This window comes from Macaca nemestrina, chromosome 18 (genome assembly GCF_043159975.1).
Source record: "Macaca nemestrina isolate mMacNem1 chromosome 18, mMacNem.hap1, whole genome shotgun sequence".
Lineage (NCBI taxonomy): Eukaryota > Metazoa > Chordata > Mammalia > Primates > Cercopithecidae > Macaca > Macaca nemestrina.
Window position 1 is genome coordinate 75,789,111 of NC_092142.1, and position 23,677 is coordinate 75,812,787.

General features: G+C 38.1%; 1 long non-coding RNA gene across 4 annotated transcripts in view; it reads right to left on the reverse strand.

The window, feature by feature from the left end:
• The window catches only part of LOC105491250 (uncharacterized), a 44,215-nt gene extending 43,858 nt beyond the window's left edge, over positions 1-357 (reverse strand). For all 4 annotated transcript variants that reach the window (XR_003020295.2, XR_011616190.1, XR_011616189.1 and 1 more), the window contains exon 1: positions 221-357. This is a non-coding gene — a long non-coding RNA (uncharacterized lncRNA). The remainder of the gene's footprint in view (positions 1-220) is intronic.
• Positions 358-23,677: the final 23,320 nt, after the last annotated feature.

Genomic DNA, 23,677 nt, shown 5'->3' on the forward strand with positions numbered 1-23,677 from the left:
AATGAACTGAGGTTGTGTTGTGTACTAAGTTTCAGGTTGGAATATTTAACAATTTTTAGACGTATGTCTTATCACACCTATATACATAAGATGATGTATTTATGCATGGTTCAAAATACATATCAGCTTCCCTTAAATTCTCTTTTGATATTACTATACAAACTTTACAAAGTTTAAAAAAAGTAGTTACCATCCTTAGAAATAATAAAGAAGTAGTTACCGTTCTTAGAAATAATTTTTCCTCAGTTTTCTTTGCTTTATATGACACGAAACTTTTCCCCAGCTTTTGTTGTTGTTTGTATGTTTGATTCTATGTAGACTAAGTTCTGCTTATGGCCATTCTAATATCTTGCTGGTGTTTTGTAGGGTTGCTATGACTACAGAACTTGTGGGATGTTTTGGGATTTGAACAATGAGAACACATGGACACAGAGAGGGGAACATCACACACCAGAGCCTGTTGGGGGTAGGGGGCAAGGGGAAGGAGACCATTAGGACAAAGACCTAAGGCATGTGGGGCTTAAAACCTAGATGCCGGGTTGATAGGTGCAGCAAACCATCATGGAACATGTATACCTGTGTAACAAACCTACACATTCTGCACATGTATCCCAGAACTCAAAACAAAACTTAGGGGTTGTTTTCTTCAAAATACCTGTCTGTTTTTGCTGCTTTTTCTTTACTTTTAGTACATACTAAAATTTTCTGTTGATCCTAAACTAAATATACATAATTTGATTTAATTCATCATTTCTGGCATTTGGAATGTAATAAACTCTGGATAAAATTGTGTCATAATATTAAGAGTTAGAATTGTCGAATTCAAAAATCTAGAATGTCATAAGTTTTAGGACCTCTGAGGAAAATAGATGACAATATTTCACTGTCCCTAAATAAGCTTTTGAATATTAACTTCAAATCACCAAGAATTTTAAAGAGTGGAGAAACTTGTTGATATTTATTTCTTTACATTATTCCTAATTATTTTCTCATCTGTGCAAATGGTCTGCAACCACGCTGAAAACAACCCTACATATTTAAAGACACGGTTACGTTTTAAAAAGAAATCTAGTGCTCTAAAATTACAGACCAATTTGAAAATAGAATAAAGCCAGTGAGAGGAGATATAACAAAATCCAGCACTAGGCATACAGTTATTTGCACAGCTGGTGTCTAAGTGTCCCCAAAGGAAAAATCCGTGACACCGACCGTATGCTAAGGAGCCAGACCCCATCAGGGAAGTCAGGGGAGTGGTTCTGAACATGCACCGTTGAACTGAGATCTCACAGGTGAGGAACAGGTGAAAAAAGAAGGGAAAAGATGTTCCCGGCAGAAGGAATGGTTTGTGTAAAGCTTTTTGGCAGAGATGTACTAAGTGAAGGATAACTGACAAAATTTCAGACTTTTTGAAGCAGAGAGAACAGAGGATGTGAAAAAGTGAGGATGCAAGTATATGTAGGGTCCAAAGTCTGATTTTCCTGTGGGCTCTGGCAAGGAAGGTCGTATTTCTTCTGGGACCAGTGGCCACATAGAAGGGCTCCAATCATGTAGTTGTTGTGATCATTGATTGCAAAAAAAAATGAAAAAAATCCTGGGTCAAAAAAAAAAATAAACGAGTAAAAAAGAAACAATTGGAGAAACTTAAATAGTTAATAAATATTTGGTTTTACAGTGGTTCCCCCTCATTCCATTTTCCATGGTTTTAGTTATTCACAGTCAATAGCATCTGAAAATAAGTGAGTACACTAAAATAAGATGTTTTGAGAGAGGGAGACCACATTCACATAATTTTTATTACAATATATTGTTATAGTTGTTCTAATGTTATTCTCTTACCGTGCCTAATTTTTATATATATATATATATATATACACACACACACACACACACACACACACACACACATGTGTATATATATGTGTGTATAAATACGTGTGTGTATATATATGTTTGTATATATGTGTGTGTATATATATACATGTGTGTATATATATAGAGAGAGCGCATTTGGTACTATCTGCAGTTTCAGACGTCTATTAAATGTAACATATCACCCATGGATAAGGGGGGACTGCTATATTAAGGAATTTGTTTTCATATTTAAGTTGTGACAATAAAATTGCAGATATGTTTTCTAGAAGATTCTTAAGAATATAGAGATATTTAGAGATGAAATAATATTAACAGTGGAATGTTTTAAAAATAATAGAGCAGGCAGTGTGGGGGTACAAATAAATCAAGACTGGCCATGAATTAATAATTGTTGAAGCTGTACTAGAATGCTGATGGAGATGAAGATAAATTGAAAAGATGAAGGGCTTTTCAGGAGATAAGAGTGGCAGACATTGGTGAAGGCAGGGGTGGGTATGAAAGTTACCAGGAGATGGAAGCATTAAGGTTGACTCCTGTTTCCAGGCTGCATACCTGAGTGAACAGGGATGTCATTCACTGAGAGAAGAAACACATGCAAGGACAAGGTTTTATGGTAGAGATTAGGAAACAGGATGGGGCCCAAGAGCATGGTCTTCATTCTAGACATGTTGAAATTGGAATGTCTTTGAGATGTCAAAGAAGATGCTGAGTAAATTGCTGAATATATGTATCTGGGGCTCACAGAAAAGGTCTGGACAGGATGAAAGATGGTACTAAAGCCACAATGATGGAGTGGATCTAGGGAGAAATTCAAAGAAGCTTATGTCAGTCAAATTATCCATGGCTCTATTGGCTGAACACAGCAAAAATGACTGAATATACAAAGAACAGGAAGACACTATTTAGTCAAATAATTCTGGTCCTTTCTAAAAAAAATCCACTTCCCAGAGTTACTGAGAACAGACTACGATTAACTCATTTGCGTTTTCTACATTTTCTTTCTCTGATGATATCAATGATGTAAGAAAACGAGCAGAGACGAATAGAAAACAGCTACTGAATAATTAAAATTTTACATAAATATGCAAAATAGTGAAGTATGTCCAAAAGTTTTTGAGATTGGCTTATGTAAAACAGAAGAAAATAAGTAAAATTAACAATAATAGCAAAATTAAGCTCATTATTTTAATAGTATTCTATGTTTGTCAAAGAACTTTTATAATTAGAATTTGATTCAAGGCTAATGACCACATTTTTGATAGATAATTCAATACTATTTATATTTCACAGAGACAGAAATCCAGATATAGAGATTTGCAAGATTGGCTCTTTAACGTCATATTCCCAGTTAGGTAATGAGCCAGAATTAGAACTAAGAACCTTGTTGTGTCTTGTTTGAGTCTTTTCCCATGATAATTATTTCATATAATTCATCCCTAGTGGGTTCAATAATGTCTTTCCCAAACTCATGTCTACTTAGAACCTCAAAATGATTTGGAAATAGGATATTTGCAGACTTCATTAGTTAAGGATTGTATTAAAATCAACTTGGATCAGGATAGGCTCTAAATCCAACGAGGATTCTTATAAGAGGCAGAAAAGGACACACAGAAGCTCAAAGAAGGCGATGGGAAGATAGAGGCAGAGATTGAAGTGACGTGTCTATAAACAAAGGAACACTAAGGATGACCTACAACCACCAGAAGCTAGGAAGCCCCGAAAGCAACAGCCACTCTTATACCTTGATTTCAGATATCAAGTCTCCAGAACTGTGAAAAAACACATTTTTGTTGTTTTAAGCCACGCAGTTTGTAGTTCTTTGTTACAAAAGCCCTAAGAAATGAATGCACCATAACTTATATAAGGGAATTTTTATTTACTAATAAAAATTTCTTCATGAAGCCAAATATTTTACTCTAGTGTCTCTTTAAATATGTAACATAGATTTTTCTGTGGGGAATCTGAAAGTCGGGGGAATTCAGAATCATGGATAGCGGTTAGATTAAATCATTAGTTTGCATTTTCAGTTGCAAGTGGTATGAATGTTATGCTTGCTTTTATTTGACATATAGGGATTCTTTCTAAATTTATCTCTAGACTTCAATTTGCTTTCTTATATTCTTATCCAAATATCCTTCCTTTGTCAAAATTACTGGATTATAAAATCACTGAGTACAAGGATCATGTTTGTAAACATTTAGGTAATTACCTGTTAAATTGAACAATTGAGATACTATTCACTGACTTTGCACCAAAACAAACCTCTGAAGTGATTTGTATTGTTCCACTGATCCCTAATTTTTGAGCCTTATATAACAAAATCTGGAAGAAAAACTTTTCTATAGCTAGGAAAAAAGTACCTTATTTAAAATTTTCTTTCTTTCTTTTCCTTCTTTCTGGATGGAGTCTCAAACTGTCACCCAGACTGGAGTTCAGTGGCGTGATCTCTGCTCACTGCAACCTCTGCCTCCCGGATTGAAGCAATTCTTCTGCCTCAGCCTCCCGAGTAGCTGAGATTACAGGCGCCCACCACCATGCCTGGCTAATTGTTGTTGGGTTTTTTTTTGTTGTTGTTGTTGTTTTTTTTTTTTGTATTTTTAGTAGAGATGGAGTTTCACCATGTGGTCTCGATCTCCCGACCTTGTGATCCACCTGCCTCAGCCTCCCAAAGTGCTGGGATTATAAGCATGAGCCAGTGCGCCTGGTCAAATTTTTAAATATCACAAATCCAGTGCAACTTGCTGTCAACCTACATTACTCCATGGCTTAAATGTTTTATTTTTCAGATTGAGTTTGCCTTTTTGCTTGTCAATCATGTAGCTACTATACCATGTAAGATGGAATTTGTCATTAGTAACTTTCTAATCTTTTTATCTAGCTTCACTAAACTCACCCATCCCTTCCTTTTTATTTAAAATAATATCAAGATTTACTTGTTCCTGAAAACCATTTTTAGCAAAAATCGAGGATGTGTCTCTCCAGAGACATAATAATTAGATTATGGTGTGACTTCACTATTTCAAATCCGTTCATTTGTATAGCACTTAAATGCCATCGCCTTCCTTCTTGACCACTTCATTGTGCTTGTGGTGGAGAGACTGAAGGAACACACAAATGGACAATGGCCAGATGATATATAAAATTAGAACTTTGAGCAACCTGCAGCATCTACAGTCTGCGCAACTCCCAACTCTGAGCCATAATCTGCAGCAACTACCAACCCACTTTAGGCAATAACAAGTTCAGGGAGCCAAACAACAACCCCCTTAATGCTTGCCCCCAAAAAGCCAGGACTTGATTAATAACTGACAGATTCTGTAATTTTTGACCAGCTTCCAACTTAATGCCAATGGGAGAAAACCTTACCCAGTGCAATGAGAGAAAGCACCCTTACCAATCACACAGGATGCCCCACTGTGGTTAGCCCACTTATAGCTTACCCATGCCAACAGCCTCCAATCAGGATGTAGCCAACGCCTTCTCTTTATTCCATTACAAAAATTTCCCTCTCCTCTGCCTGCTTTTGAATCTCTGCCAGTTGCAAATGATGGTGGCTGACTCCCTTAGAGCACACTCGAACTATCCTTTGCTTGTTTTCATTTGGGTAGTCTTCACTGGTAATAAGAACCAATGATTTCTAGTTGACTGAAGCTCATAAAGGAGATTTCAGTATGACTGCCAAAAGCAGAAACGTAGATTCTGCTATTGCTGTTTTCCATGGCTGATTCTTCTCCGTAACTTAGATTTTATGATATTTCATCCCGTTTTTCAACATATGTTCTCTGTACTCATAATCCAACTTTGTAAATATGTGTTCAGTGGCAACTGGATTCCTCTAATCTCCTATTCTGCTGGCTTCTACAGTCATGTATCATATAATAACATATCAGTCAACAATGGACTGCATATATGATGGGGATCTCATAAGCTTATGACACTGTATTTTGATGTACCCTCAAATACCCTTGTATTACAGTACACCATGCCTTACAATTGCCTACAGTAGTCAGTACAGCCACATGCTCTGCAGGTTTGTAGTGTAGGAGTAGAGGGCTGTACCATATACTCTAGGTTTGTAGTAGGCTATCCTCTACATTTGCGTAAGTACACTCTGTGATGTTCACACAATGACAACATTACTTAATGACACATTTCTCAGGACATACCCCTATTTCTAAGTGACACATGACTGTATTTTTATTTCTATTCTTCCATGTGAATTCCAACTCATAAATACCAATATGCTATGAACTGAAATGTAATCACATAGAGATTCTTATTTTCACTTTGTGCCACATTCACAAGGAAAACTTAGAAATTGTTTCCCAATAATTCTCTGTTGTCTCTGCCCAGATGATTTAAAATACGCAGAATAAGGCTTAAAGTTTCTTAATTTAAAAAAAAATGAGTGTTAATTTTTTGAGGGGAGATGCAATCTCAGGGAAAAAGACTGGGAGGAAAAATAAGAGCAGCAAGGAGTAGTAGGAAGCAAAGACAAAGTGGTGCATAACTGAGAAGCAACTGGTCAGTAGCCACACGGCATCTCTGTGCTGTCTGTACAGCAACTCCCTACCTCAGTTCAACGTGTCAGAGCACAGAGAGAGCAATGTATTCTCCAGCTGTCTCTCATCTCCTGTCTTTCATTGGTCAAATTTGCCCCACTAGGAGTGAGTGAGTCCCTCCCCGTTTCCACCATGGGTCACTGGAGCCTTTCAGGGTACCCACTGGTGAAGCCATAGGGCACTCCTGTAGTATGGCACTTCATGCTGACCAGAAATGGTGGGAAGAGTCACAGTCTCAGTGAGTCTATCAGGTGAAAACTTCCTGTTGGAGCTTCTGTGTCTCCCATCCAGTGATTAAAAAAAAAAGAGTGCTTTCCAGAAGCCAGCCCTCTGCGGGGAGGACAAAGTAGCTGGTGTTGCTATTAGACAGTGTGTCTGTGGCCATAGTCTGGAGGTTGCTGTAAAAGCTGAGACTTTCCATGAATAAGAAGTCAGTAGCCCAAGACAGAGTGAGGCCAGGAGAAATGTGACCTATGCAAGTTTAACATGGGAAAATAGAGATAAATGAAAGTCAACAAAATAAAGCATCTTGAAAAAATTAAATTCCTGCAGAAGTAGAAATAGAAAGCTGTATATTCCAGAATTTATGTTATTGGAATAAATAGCCACCTGCCCTCCCAACAGAGTAAATAAATAAAATCATAATATTTAATAACGTTAACCCCTAAACCATTTGTCTTCAGCTGGTGTGAATAGAGAGAAACAGTGAAAATTAGATTAATCTACCCCCTGAGATTGAAGATTTTAGTTAGGCTGACCAGACTAACACAAAATACAGAGAAAACATAAAACATATTTTTATGTCTGAAAGTAGTTATTTTGAGGGAAAAGATCAATATTGTGTTTGATGTATAAATATATTCCATTCCTACACACAACAAGGAAAAAGCATTAATTCAAGGAAAATCCATACTAAATGAGATGCCACAATGTTTTTAGCTGTTACCACTTCACTGGGAAAAGAAATGCTAGGTTGAATAAGAAATACTAATTGCATGAGAAAATACTGATAACATTATTTTAATTAGCATGTATTTGTGTTATAAGAACCTAGAAAATTTTGATTCAGAAATGATTATAAGACATTTCTGTGTGTCAATCTTTGGGTTATGAATGAGTCGGGTCCTTAGGGCACACATGGTCTTGTAAGATGGTAACGATCAAAAGTGATCCTGAAGCATGCTAATATGAGGAAAAGCTAATGCTTATGGAATAGGCAAACATTTGGATATTAGATTAATTTTCTGTCTGTGTTTCTATAATCCCCATGGCATGTAGCACAGCAATGAGTTCATTGCTTGTGTTCAATAAAGTTTCAAATATGAAAGGATACTCCTGCAACCTGTCGTCTTCCCTGACCAGATAGGACCTCTTTTTCTCTTGCCCCTTGGGGGTTGCCTTCCCCAAATGACATCATTCATTGTAAATGATATACATTCACAATACAAAATGTTTTACATTTATATGTAAACAAAGGACCTGGAATTAAGAATTGTGGCTTACAATGCTAAGTAAGAGCCTGGCGCGGTGGCTCACACCTGTAATCCCAGCACTTTGGGAGGCCAGGGCAGGCGGATTACCTGAGGTCAGGAGTTCAAGACCAGCCTGGCCAAGACGGTAAAACCCTGTCTCTACTAAAAATACAAAAATCGGCCGGGCGTGGTGGCGGGTGCCTGTGATCCCAGCTACTGGGGAGGCTGAGGCAGAGAATTGCTTGAACCCAGGAGGCAGTGGTTGCAGTAAACCGAGATTACGCCACTGCACTCCAGCCTGGGCGACAGAGCTAGACTCCGTCACAACAACAACAACAACAACAACAACAAAATCAAGCTTATAATGCTAAGTAAGAGACTTTCAACCATGTGATGCTGGGAAAGGAATTTTACTGCTGTAGTCATCAGTTTCCTCACTGAAACAAAGGAATTCTTGTATCTGCTGTATTAATACTAATATCTACTGTATTGCTATAGGACCAATTGCTGCAACAGAAACCCAAAATAAGAGTAGCAGAATAAGGCAAAAATTTATTTCCTCTATTCCTGAAACAGGAGCATAAGAAACCCATGTCTGATATGGAAGCTCTAGTGTTAGGAACTCATTGTTCTGCCAGTGACATAGCCTTGTCTGTCTGGGGTAGGTGACCCATTGTCACATCTGCTGGATCCACATTCCAGCTGACAGAAAGGAAAAAAGTGGAGTGAATCTTGTACTTCTATCTTTTATGGGCATGCCTAGCATTGTGTTAAAGCTGGCTTATACCAGCTCGAGGACCAGTTGTTCAATTTGCAGGAATTGTGTGGGCTATAAACACAGCCTTTATTAAAAATTAAATTTACAATTATTAAAAATGAGGGCAACAGGTACTCAAAACTCAACCCTTCCTAATTATACATCTTATTGCTATCTTTGTACGGTTATTATTTACTTCTATCATGAGTGTACAGAAACACCATATAATGGCTACTACTGTGCATCTCTTTGTGTCAGTGAAGAAATTTCGTGTTGGTAGCTTCAGATCAGTAAATGGTAGAAATCAGCAAACACTGTGATGTATTGTTCTGTTAATTTTTCAACCCGGAGCTGGCAAACCAGATATAACTCGTTTTGGTTTAATACTTGAACAAATAATTATTTTATTTTATTTTTACATTTTAAAGCATTGCTACAAGGTGGAGTAGAGAGAGAAGAAAGGGAGGGAAAGCGAAAGGGAGAAGGAGAGAAGAAAGGAAGTCCGGCTGGCCACCATAAGTGGCTGCAATGCCTAAAATATTTACTACCAGGCTCTTTATAAGAACTGTTTTCTAACTCTTATGGAGAAAATATGAGCGGTGCAAATTAAACTGAAAAGCTTGCTGGCTGGCCAGTCCCACCCTCAGCTTCTAGAAGCTGCCTCATTCTTTGTCCTGTTCCCCCTCTAGCTTCAAACCAGCAAGGGCAAATCTCCTTTGTGTTGAATCCCTCCCTTGCTTTGACTCTCACCAGGAAAAGCCCAATGTCTTTCAAGGTTTCACAGGAGTAGGTCAGGCACATGGAGGACAATCTTTCTTAAAGTCAACTGTACCAAATGACATAACCTAATCATGAAGTGATATCCCATCATATCTATAGATCCCCCTCGGAACTGAGAGGACAGATTATGACAGAGCTTGAATCACTGTGGGTCGTCTTAGAATTCTTCCTGCTACAATGGGAATCTCAGTCTCTGCTACATCTTCCTCTTTTACAGTATCATTTTGAGAATTTAATGAGATCATGGGTAAATAAAGGCAATTCATTGCAAGAGATGCTATACAGTCCAAAGTCTTACTGTGATTGAATTCTATTTCTCAAATTCATATACCTGAATTTTTGATAACAGAGTTCTTTTCCAATTCCTTTTTTGGAATCTGGGATGAAGGTACATTTTCAACCCTGTTTTGATTTTTTAACTTCTTCCAAGTCACCCTGAAGAGATTATTGAGTTCATCCTTAGGATGGGGTCTGAGAGCATGAGTAATACAAGAATTACTTCACGGTCTCTGTAGCAAGCTCACTGTTTACTGAATGATTATTTTTTTGGTATCCTGAATGCAAGACTTTCCTTCCTTCCTTCCCTTTCATCTCTCATTCCCTTCACTTTCCCTTCTTCCTTCTGCCCCTCTGCCTCTTCCTCCTCTTCTTCCTTTCTCTCTCTCCTCTTTGAGTTGCACGAATACACTTAGAAAAGTGCACAAAAACCAAAACCATGTGGAGTTCAGCAATGGAAAATTAGCATGTACCTTTAAGCAGTTCTGAGGCACTGTGTCTTTGGCCAGAAGCCAAAAGATGATAATTACAGTTTTTAAAAGTCATCTCTGTAATGTACATCTGTTGCCCATGGTGTCCATTCATAAGCTATTCATAAATTTTGTAAGGAGGAAATGAGGAGGCAAATATAACAAATTCTTGCTCCTCACTGAGCCAAGCCTTTCAATGAGATGCTTTCATGTGCCCATGCACACTAGAATCTCTGATGGTTCTTTCAATGAAAAGAGTTACAACAGTAGATTTCGGTTCCTTTTTAAATGAAAGCAGTATTTCAAGTATTGATGGTTAACAAGAACTTACTTCAGGTGCGGAAATAAAGCAAAATACCCAACAAGCTGTATTTCTCACAAGGTCTGCAGAAACACTTGGAACCCATGTGCATATAGATAATATAGAAAGAAAACCTAGCATTTGCCATTTAATATGCCCAGGATGTCACCTCCGCCCTATCTTCTTAACAAGAATAATGCCCCTGGCTCTTAAGATAAAAAATACACTGGGGGAAGAAATCTCAACAATATATAAAAACATAGAATCTTGTACCCATGAAAGGTATACATTCTTACTTCTCTACTTCAAGAGCCCTCATAGGATGTCACAGTGGCAAAAGACCACAGGTACTCCCAGAATTCCCTACTGCCTGAAATATAGTCAATATTTGACTGCCTGTTCACTGCAAACAATAGAGAAAAGTTTTATAGGGTAATTAAAGCCTCCAGGACAACAGAAAAGATTGAAATGATATAAACAAAAAAAGCACAAAGGATCATTGTGTTTGGGAATTATAAACCTCCACACTTGCTACCAGTAGGCAGGCACCAACCTCTAAAACTCCTTTTCCTGATAGCAGTTGGACTGGGTGAGGAAATGGGGTCATGTATTTGACCCGTTGTTGAATATGCAGGAAATGAGAAAAAATAGGAAGGAAGAGGGAGAAGAGGGCAAGAGGGAGAGAGGAAGGAAGGAAAAATGTCAGGTGATAGACAATAATAATATCAAGTCAACATAAACTATAACCTATCTCTGCTGAGATGTTTACTATCCCCATTGTATTAGATAGCCTTTTGTTTTGCTTTGTTTTTCTGAGACAAGTGCCGGAATGCAGAGGTGTGATCTTGGCTCAGTGCAATGTCTGCCTTCCAAACTCAAGCAATCCTCCTACCCAGGCGGACACCACCACACCCAGCTAATTTTTGTATTTTTTTTTTTAATAGAGACGGGGATTTGCCATGTTGCACAGCTTCTGAGCTCAAGTGATCCACCCACCTTTGTCTCCCAAAGTGTTGGGATTACAGGTGGGAGTCACAGGACCCGGCCTAGATAGGCTTTTGACTAAGAAATTATATTGTCTCTCATGTTAGTTACTGGTGGTTGTGATTATTAGTTATGTTTTAGCAAGTCCACGAGAAAAATAGAAACCTATGATCTGATGAGGAGAAAACTGGTAAATACTAACATGAGGCATAATCTCTCAGAAGCCTGGCCACCAGATAAGCCAGGCACCATATAGGAACAGTGCTTCTGGCCTGGAGGACAGATTTACTTGCAGCATTTCCTCTGAGCCTGTAAAGCTGAGTGAATACCATTTACCAGCAGACCTTGTCACATCGGGAAGAAAAGCACTTGAACCTGGAACTCTTGAAAATTGTTCTGCGCTGTGCAGGTCACCATGAGAAGCAAGAGTTTCCCTTAACTTCTAGAGACTATAATTTATAAATACATTTACTGATACCGGGAAAACTAAAAGGTTTAGTTATTTCCGTGAAGATTAGCTTGGATGCTCAGAAAATGGTGCTCATAGAGCTGATAGCCTTGGTTCAATTTCCACAGAATCCACGGAACATCACACAAAATATCCTACCACCTTAAGCCCCGCAACTAGTAAACCACTCATTCTCTGTGTAATGGATGTTGTTTTGACAGCTGTGTTTATTTGACTCCATAATTTGGCTCTCCCTAGTGTCACCCAAGTGTACATTTCTCAGATTTCCTTGCCTCCAAGGTTGTGGATTCAATTTGTTTTCGCCAATGAGATTCAGTCCCAAGAGTTTTTGAAAATGCGGATGACAGGTGCCATATAATTCTTCCTTTGGCTCTGATGAGTAAAGGCTAACTGTGGCAGATAAGTGGTTTTGCCCTCTACAGGTGGTTATCCTGATTCACGTCAGTGACCATCAGCAGGGACTTCCTGTGGTTTCCCTATCTGGGCAGCACCAAAACCTTCCTGACTCTCTGGACCAGAACCGTAGCGACAAGCCTGAAAACAAGCTTCAGTCTCTGATGGCTTTCACAGTCGTTCCAACAATTTTTAACATAAAATTCCCTATGTAATTACCTTTCAGTTGAAAATATCTAAAGTGGCATTGCTGAGTGATAAACTCCTAATATCTAATATCTTAGACAAGGAGCAAAGAAACATCCATATTTTGACTCCCAAACTACGTAGTCAGTGGGAAAAGAGCAACTGTCCCAACAAACCAGGTTATCTGGATCAGGAATAAATAGCCCGTTTTACCAATTTTGATACAATTTTTAAGGGAAAACAGTTATAGAAACCTACGTTATTCAGGATTTGAATTTTCATACTATATTATAGCATGTTGACTATTGAATTAGTATACCTCTACAAAACGTTAACAACACGTAAAATTCAATTATTTCCCAGGAAAAAAAAATAGTGTTAATTGTACCTATGTAGTAAATTTCTTGAAATTCTGCATGTGATTATCAAGCCTTGGGTGATCAGGAAAGAGACAGTTTTGGCTTATAAATTTATAACATAAACACTATAAGAAAGTACTATTAATCACCTTATGTGGACTATAAAATAATGATATTACCAAATTTTGTCTCATTTAACAATACAGTTTAGTCCACAGGAAATTCAAACTGGAAATAAGTGCACAAGTCCTGTTTTCTGGTGCAGCAACCATGGGGGGACAGAGATAAGAGAAACAGGCACTGATTCTGATGACAGGAAGAGGAAGACGTAAAACGGCTGCTGCTGAGTCATATGTCAGGGCTGCTATGAATCACCTTCAGTTTGTTGACAGTATGCTTTGAATTTGGTTCAATTATCTAGCATGTTCTCCACCTCAACCAAATAATCTAACCCAATTGGTTACCAGATGCAAGGAAACCAAAATGCGAGAGGAATCACCACCATAGTCTCAGTCCCCTAAATTAGGATATGTGGATCCTGGGAGACCACCACATGGAGACAAAGGGTGGGAAATTGAGGGGTTGGTGACACTAGTTTGCATTTTTAAAACACTGAAAACAATGACAGAGACTCACACCATACTTACTGAATCATAATCTGTCTTTTAACAAGATCCCAGGTGATTCATCAGCAAATTAAATTTTTAGAAGCATAGATCCATGATTCATTGGCAATTACCAATTGCACTCTCAGAAGAACAAGGTAAAGAAAATAATGCTCTTGGCTTAATAGAGAAATGCATTTCTAGTCACAGGAAAGAATATTCTGAAAAATAAATACAAATATACGCCAAGAATATAGGAAGCCAACCAATTTTTTTTTTTAAAAGATCAACCCTGGACTGAGGATCCTGCTTTATGGAAAAGTCAAGTCAAGATGATCAGTCCCACATCTTATAGTTAAATAGCCTTGAAATGTGTCCTGTGAGGGAAGAATAGCATTATAATGCTATGAGCCAATTCCGATATAGTTTAATTAAGTAATATGCAAGGTCATGGAGCGTGACTGGCAGAGTGATTTAGAAGAGAATTAACTACGTCTTTTACTGGGGCCATGCCTGGTTGTCATCTAACACTGCAGCATATAAACTCTAAGAAATGTTCTGGCATTGCAGATTTATCCCTATAGCCAGAGGAGCTGAATTCTCTTTCCAAAGCCACAGAAACCCATCCCCTCTTTCTATTTTTAATCCTTTGCTGATTCTAGGGGCTTTCTACCAAGTAATTTGTTGCCAAACAGTTGCTCTCCTTGCAGCTGCCAAACAGACCAGCATTTGCAGCCTCGGGTTGTGTCGAGTGTTGGCTCTCTCCCCAATGTCATTTCCTACAAGGCTTTTCTTTCAACTGATGCATTAGGGTCTTTGAATGACAACATGAAATTAAATAGAAAATGACATTCATGAGAAAAGATGTTCCTTTCCAATAACTGAGACTCTCTACCCATCTGTCATTGCTTCCTTCTCTGTCTGTCTCATAGTTTTCCGCAAATCCCAAGCAGCTTGATACAAATATGATCATTAGAGGATTTTTATACATTAATGCAAATTATAAACTAGCAACAATTAGGGCATTCTGCCCAGACTAGTTGATGCCCTTCTATAGGAGAGTGTATGTCAAGAGAGTATAACACCAAGCCATTTTCCTTTTAATCAGTTCATCACTAAAATTGCCATACAATATTTCCAATAAATTATCGCAAATGCATGACTCTGTAATGAATTTGGTGACTTTTTTTAATTATAAAATTAATTTGAAATTTGAATACTAATACAAAACATCACACCTAAAAGGAGAGAAAGATGGAAGAATGAATACATGATAGATAGATAGATACATAGATAGATAGACAGACAGATAGGTACACAAATGCAACAAATGCTAAATTCCTAAGAAAAGGCCAAGAAATATGTGTTAATTCATTCTTGCATTGCTATAAAGAAATACCTGAGACTGAGTAATTTATATAAAGAGAAGGTTGGGCACCGTGCCTCACGCCTGTAATCCCAGCACTTTGGGAGGCCGAGGCATGTGGATCACGAGGTCAGGAGATCACGACCAGCCTGGCCATCATGGTGAAACCCCATCTCTACAAAAAATACAAAAATTAGCTGGGTGTGGTGGTGCTGCCTGTAATCTCAGTTACTTGGGAGGCTGAGGCAGGAGAATCACTTGAGTCCTGGAGTCGGAGGTTACAGTGAGCTGAGATTGTGCCATTGCACTCCAGCCTGGGCGACAGAACGAGACTTTGTCTCAAAAAAAAAAAAAAAAGAAAAAGAGGTTTAATTGGCTCATGGTTCTGCAGGTCTGCAGGCCGTACAGGAAGCATGATGCTGGTATCTGTTCCACTTCTGGGGAGGCCTCTGGAAACTGACAATTATGGTGGAAGGCAAAAGGGGAGGAGACATGTGACATGACCACAGCAGGGACAGGAGAGAGAGAGAGAGAGAGAGAGAGAGACACGGCAGGGGCATGGGTGCCATACACGTTTAAATGACTAGATCTCACAAGAACTCATTCACTATCACAAGGACAGTACCAAGAGGGATGGTGCTAAACCATCCATGAGAAATCAGCCTCCATGTCCCAGTCACCTCCAACCAGGCTTCACCTCCAACACTGAAGATTACAATTCAATGTGATATTTGGAGGGGACACAGATCCAAACCATATCAAAATGTTAATGATGCAAGTTATAATACAAGATGCATAAAAGTGAGAAATTTTATTTTCAAGGAACTTAAAAGTGTTTCAAGAATGAATATTTGAGCCCCTAAAAAACGTTTATATACAATTGAAAGATGTGATAGGAACTGAGAGATAAAGATTAGCATAGGTATGAACTGATAAGACATAGTTAAAAATTAAAGAAGAATATTTACTTTGAAGAGAGGAAGAGGCAGCTAAATACTAAAGCAAGACACACAAGAAATCAATGTGGTGAAGCAGAAAATAAACACCAGTATTTTTAACCATTCATTAATTCAGTCAACAAACAATCATTAATCCTTTTCTCCTGGAAGAAAGACCATGACAGATCTAGGTCACTCTGTTCCTATTCTTTAAGTTCTTGTGTTATTGCTGCTGGGGAAAAGAAATGCATATGCACGGATGAATGATAGGAACCTGCAATTCTACTGGCTACCCTTTCGGGCTATTTTAAGTAGGAAGCCATAGAGAAAATGCTGGCCATTGTTTTAAAGTTTGATTCAACAAAGACTTTAAAAGTGATTCATTTTGTCACTGGGTTTTTCCTTTTACCAAATTATCATAGGCTACATTACTATATAGCCAAAATTGACATGAAATTTCTGGTTTCCACAGAAGCCATGATTAACATATATAAATGTTTTATAAATAAAATCTATACGTTATACTTATTTTCATTAATTTAAATGGACAAAGGCAAACACTATTTATAAAAGAGGATAGCAAAATAGGCCAAAAAAAAGATCATGGTAGGCTGAATAATTCCTCCTGCCTCCCCAAAGAAAACTAGATCCTAATTCCCATTACCTGTGCGTATGTAACCTTACCTAGTAAAGAGACTTTGTAGGTTTGGCTAAGTTAAGGGTCTTAAGGTGGTAGGGAGATTATCCTGAATAATCTGATTGGGTCCAATAATCACAAAGAAGCTTAAGAGATAGAAGAAGGAGAGTCAGAATCAGAGAAGGTGATATGATGACAGAAGCAGATATAAGAAAGAAAGAATGAAAGAAAGAAAGAGACGAAGAAAGGAAGGAAGAGAGGAAGAAAGAAAGAGAGGAGCAGAGATAAAGAATGAAAGGAAGAAAGAGGAATAAAGAAAGGAAGAAAGAGAGGAAGAGAAGGAGCAGAGATAAGAAAGAAAGAATGAAAGGAAGAAAGAAAGAAAGGAAGACAGGAAGATGCTCTGCTGCTGGCTTTGAACACAAGGGAAGCAGCCAGGAGTCAATGAATGCAGACAGCCCCTAGAAGATAGAAAAGGCTCCCCTGGAGCCTCCAGAAAGAATGCAGTCCTGCTGGTACCTTAATTTTTAGGACTTCTGACCTACAGAACTATCAGATAATAAATGTCTGCTCTTCTAAGACACTAAATTTTGGTGATTTGTTAGAACAGCAATAGGAAACAATAAGAGTATGTAAAGAGGCATTTGACATCATTCACTGTCATCAAAATAAAAAATCACAAGGAGAAAAGAGTGTATTCACACCAGACTCACTAAAGGTGGTGAAAGCACTACAAATGGCAAATAGAAAAGATGGAGGGAGGCTATGGAACAAGAACACTCTTCAGTTGCTGATGGGAGTTTAAATTGGTGCAATCACTGAGCTAAATGGTTACTTTCATGATTGCCATTTACCTTCTCATTTACTCTGGGCATGGTCATGTGACTTGGCCAATGGGACATCAGCACATTTAAGGTAAACAGAAGCTCAATAAATACTGGGGTATTGGGGCCCTGTTGGAATGAGGCTGTTACCATGTGAGGAAGACCAGTTTCATCCCTGGGGTTAGAATGGAGAGACAATGTCCAGCTCAACTATTCTAGTGAAGCCCCTCCCTAGGCAATCTTACAGACGTATGTGCAAAACCAGCAGAAGGACACATACACACAGCCTGCTCAAATAATTGTGAGAAATAACACATTGTTGTTGTTTTTAAGCCACTGAACTCAGAAGACTGGTTTGTACTTTAGAATCATGTAAAGCTAAGGCAGGGAAAGCACTAGTAACACCATTGGAAGATACACCAAGTCAAGATGCAGACAGCTGGGGATCCCTTATGAAATATCTGTGTTGGTTCACCATAAAACGAGGGCCACTAGGGAACAATGCTCATGTTATCCCCACTACCGAGCTTCCAAATATTTTTAAGTAACTTTCTCGTAAGTACGAGTAGACAGGCAATACCAACGGACATTCAGATAAAGTTTCTATCATAACAGACAAAACCAAAACAAGAAAAAGATTGGTGCTTGGAGAAGAAAAGTAGAAAACAATGTCATTGATGTCCTCAAAGCTATTGGAGGAGATATTGATGAAACAAGAACAGGAGAATATATTTTAAAAATACATAAATCACAAAATAGCTCTTGGAAATTATAATACGATAATAGAAATAACACAGAAAGAAGTTTGAAAGATAAACCAAAGGAACTTTCCATTAAGATAGTAAAATAGCAATAACAATACCAAAGAAATAAAAAATAGCAAAGACAAGAAAAGAAAATTTAAAAATCTATCTAGGAGATCCAAATTCAAGTAATATTTCCACAAATAAAAAATGGAAAAATTAAATGGAAGAAATTTTCAAAAAATCATCCAACAAATTTCTGCAAAACTGACATGAATTTCCAAATTGAGAAGGCTCATCAAAATCCAGCACAAGGCATAGACCACATCAGGCCTGCAATCAAACAAGAATATTTCCAAATGTCCAGAGGGACATGACTTCAGTCTTTGAAAAGACTGAAAATCAACATGGCACTGGGCTTCTCAAAAGAAACACGAAAAAGAAAAGATACTGGAAAAATTACTTGAGAGTTCTAAGGGAAGATTATTTCCAATATGGAATTACAAAGTGAATGTGATCATGTTTTTAATATACACACATGAAAGTTCTGGGTTTAGCTTTTGCTGAACTAACACTTGAGCAGTGTGTCAGACACAACTACCTGCTCTGTGTTACCGGTGAACAAGCCAAGTAAAAGCTGCACCCTGTCCAAGAAAAAAATGAAAATGAAAAATGTTCTAGTCTGTGTACTAACTTCCCAATTAACATACTTAATTTTATTTGTAACTCATGCTTTATTAACAATAATAATAAAGGTTTGCACTGAAAAGAGCAAAGATCTACAACAGAATTTTCTATGTTCTAAAATAAATTATTCAAAAGAACTATTCAGTTGAATTCCTACCAGTCAGAAGAAATGTTCAAATGAGTATCTTTCATGAGAAATGCCATTAGTCTATTGAACAGTATATAGTAATCTACATACACCAACTCTTAAAGCTCAATACATTTTTCCTACGTAAGAAATTACAAAAGAAGATGTATATCATACAATGTGGTATTATAATTGTTCATTCATCAAATTAAGCAGATTAAATATACATTTTAACATTTCAGTTTTACAGTGGAAGGCATGTTAGATGCAATAGTTTGGATATATTTAAATACATTACTACATTGAAACATTCTGGAAGAAATACCCTTACTTTACTATTTTTTTTTTAACTCAGAACTGACAATGCAGTTTGTTGTGAGTTGAAAATTCTCAATAAATATAGACTGAATACCAGAATAAAATTTTAAAAATACTTTTCAATATAGTGCATTTGGATAAGTGTGATGATAGATACTGGGCTAAAAAGTTGAACTGGATGAATTTATTTAACTTTCTATTTGGTATACTTAGATGTACAAATATTTCCACTCTGGAATTCTATTACAGTCAAGTTGCCTTACCACAGGAATATCTGCATGATGCTTGTAATCCATAAGGTCCTGCAAAATTTGGAGAAAGTCCTGTGAAACAAACAAAATTGACGAATCTAGCAAAATTTGCCAAGTCTACCACGAACTAAATGCGAACACCTATGGTAGCGAACTCTCTCCGTCTTTCTCTCCCATCTCAGCACCTAGGAATGTTGTCTCAAAAAAAAAAAAAAAAAAAAAAAAAAAAAAAAAAAAAAAAAAAAAAGGGAGTGAAGTCACCACTATAGTCTTTTGTAATCTGATATCAAAATTTTATGTTCTCATTCACTTCGTGCCAGCTTTAAATGTAACTGCTAGCAAGGGAACATTATACGTCTGTTTGCATGAAGAATTGACCATGTCTCCTTTGTAATGGATTCCAACGCTTTCTCACCTAAGAGTTATTTCTTTATTATTAATTCTGAGTCTCTGGTTGTCAATCATGCCATGGGAATGGGAAATAATAAGGAAGTATGTCCTCTTGCCCTGAATATCTTCTTATATGAGGCAGGCTGTGTTCTTTCAGCCACTCTTTTTTACCCCCATCATTCCACTGTGGAGAACATTGCATTAAAATAGAAAATATGTGCTGCTTATATTATACCTCATCTCATTTCCAGAAACAGACACCCCTACTAGCTCCCAAAAGTTTTTGAGACAGCTCAGGAAATATGAATAGAAGTGGAGAAAAAGAGATGCAGTGATTCAGAACCTGCATTTTACAGGTGCTAAGCTAGACACTTTGTAATGTGTTTGCTTTTGTTCGTATTCTCTAATATTAAGAGGATTATGATTTTATTATTTCATAGATGACTCAGCTGTGACTCAGAATTTAAATAATTTCCCCAGTTCACATCGCAATTGACAAAGTCAGGATTCACAAAGCAGACCACCGGTCCCAGGAATTAACTCTTTCTGCTCTGCCACACTGTCTCGATAAGTCCCATTTCTCCATTGTCTGCGCTTGTTCGTGGCTCACCAGCTAATTGGTTAAGACCCAAAGTTTATTTCACAGAGTTTCACCATTTAGAATTACTGTTACTGGCAACGAACTGAAATCCATTTGACGTAGCATACTTTGAAAAATGATCTCCAAGCTTCATGTTTCAGAACTTGGCCCAATAGCAAATTATATATATATATATCCACCTTAGAAAAATCAAAAGACTGCTAATTTGCAGATTTCAATTCCGCATAGACCTTTTAGAAAAATAACATAATTACAAAGTCAACTCAACAGCATTTAATTCATTTTATAAATACAGTACTCTCAGAAACATGTAAAATAATTATTCTCCATCCCTATTTATATTCCCCTGCTCTCAAGAGACAATAAATAAACACGGTGTTCTGATTAAATTTCATGTTTTCTCTCCTTCCTTTCTGCTCTGTACCATGCCTTGCAAGGCCGACATCTCCAGTCTATAACTGCCAGGCTTTCATATTCTTCGACTACCAAGTAGATTTAGCAGGAACGTGAACTGTGGGAGAATAAAAAGTCAAGGGATCATCTCCATTCCTGTTCCTTCTCTGCCAGATTATAACTTTGGCAGTGACTGCATTCCTTTGTCTACAGCCCCTGACTTGGTGTGGCGGCTCCCTCTCTGCTCCAGCTTCCTTCTCACTCCAGTAACAGCTTTCCCTCCACAGATCTTCAGGCCTGACAGAGGTAGCAGCTTTCTGCAGTTACTAGTCCCTTTGGTGATTCAACAGCACATCATTAAGCTCTCTTCAATAGACTCAGATTGTGATAACTGTATCCTGCAGAAAGCCCTGATTGTTTGAGCAATGCGTACCAGAGGTAGTCCCAAAGCACACCTTCCAAGTAAGATAACAGGATAGAGATGTCATATATTTCATCAACACAGAGAATTCCTCCTTGAAGGGGAAAATAGACCTTGGAAATCTGTGGCCTGCAGGGCCATCACTGTTACTCAGTCCAAGATTGTTGGTAGTGTGAGGTGAAGGTCAGGTGGAGGGTAAGATTGGTACTCAGTTACCAAAGCAACAGTGGTATTCACCAAGATAATGAGGTGGGGAAACTATCCCTGACTGCCCTGGGAAATGTGCACATGGAGGAAGATGCATGCAAAGCATTGACTCATTAATTCATAGTGTTCAGAATTGCAATCTTGTCAGTCTTACAGTCTGATGTTCAGCCATGTCTGTCCTCTAGAGTCAAATGTGCAACTTGCACGTCTCCTATGCTAAGGTAAACCTTAGTTAAAAGAAGTAGAATTCTGATACTTGTGATATGGAATTAGGTAAAGCATACTTGAGTTTGAGTGCTCAGAAAGTTCAAATCCCTCTTTCACCATCAAAAGCAAATGAAGGAATAGAATATTAAATTTGAGCTATATTTATCTGCATGTGCTTTCTTGGGATCTGGTACTTAATAAGTTGACTCAAGCACTTGGAAAAGCTGTTAACAGCCACCATGATTGATATTCTTTCATCAATGGACATCCACAATAAAAAAAAAGGTTAAAATATGAAATTTCCAAGGTAAATTGTGAATGAATGAAGCCAACAGCTTGGGGAATAGACCTAATATATGCAAACTGCTCAGCCACCCCTAACTGTACCCTGGAAGGGACAAGACATGACTTTGAAAAGGCGTATGAATATTTCATTATGAGGTTAACACCACTATCTTCAAGTTTTTCTGAGGCTGCCCTCGATAATCAGAGGAACAGATGGCCTACTTCTTTGGCCATAAGGTATGCTCTTTCTGTAGCTACCCTGGTGCTTGCTCAATTGTCCCATACATGAAATGGTCTTGGTAGCAAGAATAAGCCTTTGAATGAGCCCAGTAGCATGAATTTCTCCTCTCCACACCCGATCTGTCTGCTGCTAAAGCTAAATGTCAATCTCCCAACAGGAGAAGTCAACACTAAAGCCTGATATGGCATCACTCCCCAGATGCGGCAGCCAGTTACTGTATTAGTCCATTTTCATACTGCTATGGAGAAATACCTGAGACGAGGCAATTTATAAATAAAGAGGTTTAATGGACTCAGTTTCACGTGGCTGGGGAGGCCTCAAAATCATGGCAGAAGGTGAAGGAGTTGCAAAGGCATGTCTTACATGGCAGCAGGCAAGAGAGAGCATGTGCAGGAGAACTGCCCTTTATAAAACCATCAGCTCTTGTGAGATTTACTCAGTATCGTGAGAACAGCCTGGGAAAAACCCACCCCCATGATTTAATTGCCTCCAACCAGTTCTCTCCTATGACACTTGAAGATTATGGGAGCTGCAATTCAAGATGAGATTTGGGTGGGGACACAGACAAACCATACAAGTTTGAGGCAGGTTGATCTCATGGGGGCTAACTCCCTCATGAAAACATATAACTTCTAGAAAAAAAAAAAAAACAGATATTGAGCCTGGATATGGATTTTTCTTCCCTATTCACAAAGATTCTGCTAAAACCATAACATGTCTTCTTTATCATCATGGTATACCGAGCAATATTGCCTCTGCCCAAGGGACTTATTTTATGGTGAAAGTAGTACAGCAACAGGTTCACCCCATATGCTGATAAGGCACAAAGTAAGACATGTGTATTTAATAGAATGATGTAATCGCTACTGAAGACTCACCCACAATGCAATTAAAGGGCAATAACCTGCAAGAATGGCAGGTTTTCCCACAGGATGCAAAGAGGTGTTAAACCCGTAGCTCTTATATGGTATCCTTGGTCAGGAAACTAACAGTTAAAATGGATAGGAAAATTTCACTCTTATACCAGGTAACCTTCTGATGCAATTTCTATTTCTTGCTCCCAAAAATGTAAGCTTTGAGTATCTGGAGAGGGCAGGTTATATATCTGTTGACATATGACTGAATTCACATCCCTTGAAATAATACAGTAGTTTGTGAGGATTTTGTGTTTCCCCCACATTGGGAATGTAAGTGTTTTGTTTTGTTTTGTTTTAAGCTAAGTACAACAAGCAAAAGGCAATAATAGATTTAGAATGGAGATATGGGGGAACTGAACTGGAAATTCTGTTTGCCTTCCCAGATGCCATCTATACTGAGTGTGCCTGGGGGGAAGAGAGAATAGGCACTGGGCTCCTTTTCCCTTTGGCTTCAGTTTGGTTCTGACAATCCGAAGGTGAGAAGAGGGAGTGGTTGGGATATTTATTCTCCTAGCTTCCTGGCCACTAGGCTGTAATTTGGCTGTGACTGCCCACCTTCAGCCATAGCTCCTGTTAAATAACACTCTTGCCATTGCTGAAGCTTGTACAGCATTCCAGACTAGCTCCTTCTTGCCCTC